The sequence below is a fragment of the Camellia sinensis genome, chromosome 2 (assembly GCF_055761805.1).
Source record: "Camellia sinensis isolate YWXY chromosome 2, ASM5576180v1, whole genome shotgun sequence".
Lineage (NCBI taxonomy): Eukaryota > Viridiplantae > Streptophyta > Magnoliopsida > Ericales > Theaceae > Camellia > Camellia sinensis.
In genome coordinates, this window is record NC_138962.1 from 137,808,578 (window position 1) to 137,814,577 (window position 6,000).

A 6,000-nucleotide genomic window follows, 5' to 3' on the forward strand; every position below is an offset into this window, starting at 1 on the left:
AATTCAAATTCGAAAGTTTTTTGCCCAAAAAGATAAGCAATGGGCCGATCCAACCTCACACCTGTGCCTGGCTTGGGCCATCAGCGCGTGCATGTTATTTTTGTGTCCAACTCAACATAGTCCAGAACTCCCCTCCTTACAGAACTTGCGGTGCCCTTAGGGCTGAAACCGAAAAGTCCAACTAGAGACTTATAAACACTTCAACCTTCTTTTATGTTTCCAATGCGGGACAAGACAAATGCACCTTATTCAAACATGTAACATAGTCCATGAGGAAAACTTCGGCATTAATTTCCATTCACACAAAAATTGATTTTCGCCAACTAAATACACATTCTTGTTCTCCACACGACAACGATTACGTTGCTGCTTGGACCTATCCAAACGAATGTGTGGATCCCTGTGACAACCCTGATCCATGATTAGCAAATAATCCTTAATTAAGAATGCTAATTGAGTTTTAAGAATGAGATTATGCATTAATTCTACATTTCATGTGTTATTTGTATTTATATCTGTCGGTTGTAGGAATATCCATTTGAAATTCTATTTTGGCAAGTGAATTGAAGGCCTTATCGGCATCTGAACACGAAATTGACTAAGTCAAAGTGTAATTTAGAATTTTTAGAAATCTATGGTAGGTTTAATTGAAATTTGATTCATAATCAAATAATTAGAATAAATTAAATTAAGCTAAACAAGATTAATTAAGCTTGATTAAACCAAACCTATATAAGGCTCAAGTGACTTCTGGAACTCACTTTACACACGTATTTCATCACCTTCCTTGAGTTCAAACACGTGAGAGAGAGAGAGAGAGAGAGAGAGAGAGAGAGAATGTGAGATCAAACTAGAGAAGGGAGAATTGCTAACTATTGTGAGGAAATTGGTGGAATTGTACAAGAATTGCTAGAATTCAATAGAATTGAGGCTTCTAGGTAAGGGTTCACTCCTCATTTTATGACATTAGGTTGATTTACATGTAAATTCAAGAGAAATTAAAGATTAATACAAGAATTAAGCTTAAATAGGTGAATTAGAATTTAAATTATGCATGCATGTCCATTTCATCACATTTTGAGTTTAATTTCCAAGAATTCTCACATGCATGGGCATATACTTGCATGATTTTGAAAATTCAACATGATTCTTCTCTTCTCGCTACATTTGATCATGTTTTGGAACCAAAGACTTCAAGTTCATGCATGCATGTTGTGTACATATAAGTTTCAAGCTTAATTTTGATGAATTGACATGCTTTTGGGCCTTGATTTTGCGAGATGATTTCCAATTCATGATGCATTATGAGTTTCTACAAATTTTCTTTACATTTGGGCCCAAAAGAATGAGCTTTGATGTGTTAAAGTTGTGTTTTGAAGCTTGAAAAGCAATCTTGAAATTCCAAAATTCGCATTGTTCGCTCGAGCAGTAAACTCTTCGCTCGAGTGCACATTGCAAGCTCTCAGAAGTTTTGTAGACATGAGTAGTTGGCTCGAGCGATCCAATCATCGCTCGAACAAACTCACCTTTTCAAGGCACATGGCTTGAGCGATCAAAAGTTAGCTCGAGCCTAAAATGAGAGCATCCAGAAGTTTTGCAGACTAAGGGGTCTGCTCGAGCAACCAAAGCATAGCTCGAGCGAACTGACATGTTTCTGAAATTTTACAAAGTGTTTTCCAAGTGCATTTTTTTGCATTCTCATTACATCTAAAACATCCTTAAGCCATGATTTAGTCTACAATAATGAGGATAAGAATTAGAAACACACCTAGAAACAAATGCAATAAGTTAAGTGCTTACCGATCGTGTGTTTAAATGTGTATCTGTCATTTATCTGTGTAGGTCACGTGTTCTCATTCGCCTGATCTATCTGGTCGGTCTACTCTATTTAATCTACTTCTGGAGCTATCTGTGAGTAACAACTCTGTAAAACTATGTTTGCTTGTAAGTATTTTTTGAATGATATGATATATATATATATATATATCTATTTTCTAAAATGTTAATTTGTGAATCATGAATGATTGTCTAGTTTTCTGAAATGTATTTGTGGCATTCTTAGCATCATATGATTCATGTGATATCTGTTATCTGTTACCTGGTACTTAGGTTTCACGTGGGTTCCATTCATGAAACTGGTTATGCATAACCGTTTATTTACTCTGTACGTGGTCTTTATGACCATCTCAAGTGAATATTGGTCTTCATGACCACCTCATGTAAATATGGGTCTATGTGACCAACTACTCTGCACGTGGGTCTTTATGACCAATCTGATCTGTTAGCTAATGGATGTACTACTTATAACTGCTTATGAAAATCTGAAGAAGTATATAAATCTGTTTCTGATCTGAAATCTATTTTCTAAATCTGTTTTGAACATCTTTCATAAAACATTTACTCTGTTGTTATTTACTAGTCTCCAACTCATTATTTATATTATATATATAGGTGATCAGATGTGCAACTAAGCTTAGAACTTCAAGTCTAGATTTGTTTTGTTAAGCCAACCACTATGCCTTATATGGAGGTTCCTAAAGGTCAATGTGGTCAAGTTTTATAATGACGTCTTTTGTCTTCTTGTGTTTGTTGGACAGTTTTGGCTTTATTTGTATATAGAAATGATGTAAGACTGATGTAATTATGACGTCACATATATGTATATAAAGTTCTAAATTTTCTATCCTATATATGTATGTACATCTTTATGAACGATGTATTTTGATATTTGCTTCCGCTAGTCCCTTATTTTATTATTCTGTTTCAGAAGCCTTCAGTAATCTTAGGATTACTGGCCAGTTACGATGCCAAACCTATAGGGGTGGGTTCGGGTCGTGACAAAGTGGTATCAGAGCACGAGTTATATCGCACACATGAGTCGGTATGAGCTATAGGATGTCCTAGAAAAGAAATAGAGACATTACATCAACATGTGTGAGTATGTGTGTGTAAATCAGGTGAATATGTCTGAAATGAAATGAAATGAAACTGAACACTATGAAAACTGTAAAAGAACTATTTGCCTATGTTTATTAGTGTTTTGTTTACTTATAGCAAATAGAAAGAACAAGAAGTGATGATGTAACTGAATCCTCTGATGCTCGAATAGACCGAATGGAATGAGTGCTAGAAGCTCTAACTGAGTCCATGAGGCAACAACAAAGACAACAATCATTACCCTTTCTGCCTTCTCCGGTACAAGTTGAGCCGATGACAATGACGTCACCAATTTGACTTAAAACTTTAATAAAATAAAGCCACCAATTTTTCTCAGTGGTATTGAACCGCTAAAGGCCGAAACTTGGATGCTTAAGACCGAAAAATTGTTTGAGGTCTTTCCATGTTTTGAAACTCAGAAATTTTTGTTGGCACTTACACTCTGAAAGAAAAAGTTAGGCGTTGGTGGATGCTAATACGAGATAACAATAGGACTATTACTTGGAGCCAGTTTAAAGAGATATTCTACAAAAAATAATTTCCCCAGTGCTTGTAGGATCGTAAAGTCTATGAGTTTGAACAGTTGAAGCAAGACAGTATGTCAGTAGCAGAGTATGAGGCTAAATTTAAAGAGTTGGCCTGGCTTACACCTCATATGATGGACACGGACTACATGAAAGCTCTGAAATTTGAAGGCAGACTCAACGTAGATGTGTTTGATCGAGTCGATGTGTTAAAACTAACTAAGTATGTGGATGTACTGGACAAAGCTTTGATGACAGAGGCCAATTTAGCAACCATGAAACAAGCTAAAATCCTAACAACTAAATGGAGGGGTAAAAGATCCGGGTTCAATTTCAAGAGGAGTCGGTCATTCTCGATAAACAAAAAGCAAAATATGGGATCTACTAGCAGTTCAAGTCGAGGAAATGGGTCACACCTACTTGTTCAGAATGTGGAAGGAAACATAAAGATGCGTTACCATGCAACGGGTGCATGCTTTAGGTGTGGCAAGACTGGCCACATGGTAAAAGATTGTCCGCTCCAATTTGAAAATAGCAACTGTCCTGTGGCAAGTTTAGCTGGATCTGCTTCAACACCGAGAACAAATACAAGAATTAATACTGGAAAAGAAACTTTGAGACAAGGGAAAGTGTTTGCACTTGTGCCAAAAGATGTCTAGAACACTAAATCTGTGGTGTCAGGTATACTCTCAATTTGTGCTCAAAACGCATATGTGTTGATAGATTCTAGTTCTACACATTCCTTTGTGTCTCATGCTTTCTCACGAAAATTAACTAGTCCCTTAGAGCCTATGAACTATCTGTTATTTGTATCTACACCATCTAGAGGTTATAATGTGTGCTTATGTGTATCCTGCATGTGACATTATGATTGGTGATGTGCTATTGTATGTTGATCTTATGTCTTTGAGTATTAATCATTTTGGCTGCATATTGGGTATAGATTAATTAATGAAATATCATGCAATTATTGACTGTGTGAGTAAATCTATTGTGTTTCGACCATCAAAATTACCTGAGTTTATGTTTTCTGGAAATGGTGTTATTCCTCCCCCGTACTTGATTTCTTTCATGAAAGCCAGTAAACTATTGAGAAATGGTTGTAAGGGTTACTTGTGTAGTGTGTTGTCTGTGGCTACAGACTTTGAGAGAAAAGAAATTGTATGCAAAACTATCCAAATGCAAATTCTAGCTTGATAGCGTGACTTTTCTGGAGCATGTGATTAACAAGGATGACATATCAGTTGATCCACATAAAATTGAAGCTATTGTGAACTGGTCAAGACCAACCACAGTGACCGAAATTTGGAGTTTTCTGGGAGTTACTGGTTACTGTAGAAGATTTGTGAGGGATTTCTCCAAACTTGCCATGCCACTCACTCAGTTAACACAGAAAGGAGTACCATTTGATTGGAATGATCGGCGTGAATCAACTTTTCAAGAATTGAAAACCAGATTAGTAACTGCACAAATTCTAACTTTACCTTCTGGTATGGATGGGTTCCAAATTTATAGTAACGCTTCCTACAAAGACTTGGGGTCTGTATTAATGTAAAATGGTAAAGTGATTACGTATGCTTCTCAGCAACTCCGACCACATGAGAAGAACTATCCGACCCATTACATTAAACTTGCAGCTATGGTTTTTGCTTTGAAAATCTGGCACCATTATCTGTATGGGGTGACTTGTGAGGTATATATGAACCACAAGAGTTTGAAATATTTCTTCACTCAGAATCACTCAGAAAGAATTGAACATGAGGCAAAGAAGATGACAAGAATTAATAAAAGATTATGATTTGCAGATTCTGTATCATCCGGGAAAAGCCAACACTGTTGCAGATGCTTTGAGCATAAAATCTAGTGGAAATTGGGCATGCTTGGTCACTAGTTAGGAAGAGTTATTGTGTGATTTAGAAAGAAATAAGATTGAAGTTGTCTTACGTGAATAGGCTAGAACTCTAGCTGCCATTTCTGCACAACCAGCAATCATTGAAGAAGTTAAAGAAAGGCAACGGGAAGATGAGTCTTTGAAAAAAAATTGCTGATGAAAGTATAAGAGAAAACAAAGGGAGGGGAAAACATAATGTCACTTTTTGTATTTTGAGTGTCCTTGGCTCCTTTTTCTTTTTTTTTTTTATTTCATTTCTCAACTCAACCAAATATAGTTTAGAATGTAAATCTTATCAATTGTTTCTCCATTTTTTTTTTAATTTCTCTCATTAAATCCTCAAAGTCATAATTAAAAAAAAAAATTCAATATGATTATTCATGCTTTTAAATGTTTAAATAAAATTACCTTCAAGTCTGTAGATGCCAATGGTTAAATATTATATCATTATAGGGAGTGGTTAGTTCAATTCCACTCACATTGGTTGGGTCATTAAGAAATACTCTGTTTGGTTTTGACTATAGTTTTCAAAAATAATCTGATTTTTGTGTGTGTGTGTGTGTGTGTGTGTGTGTTTTCTTATTGCATGTAATTTTTTTAATACTTTAAGTAAATTTTTTATTTTTTAAATACACATAACATAGATAC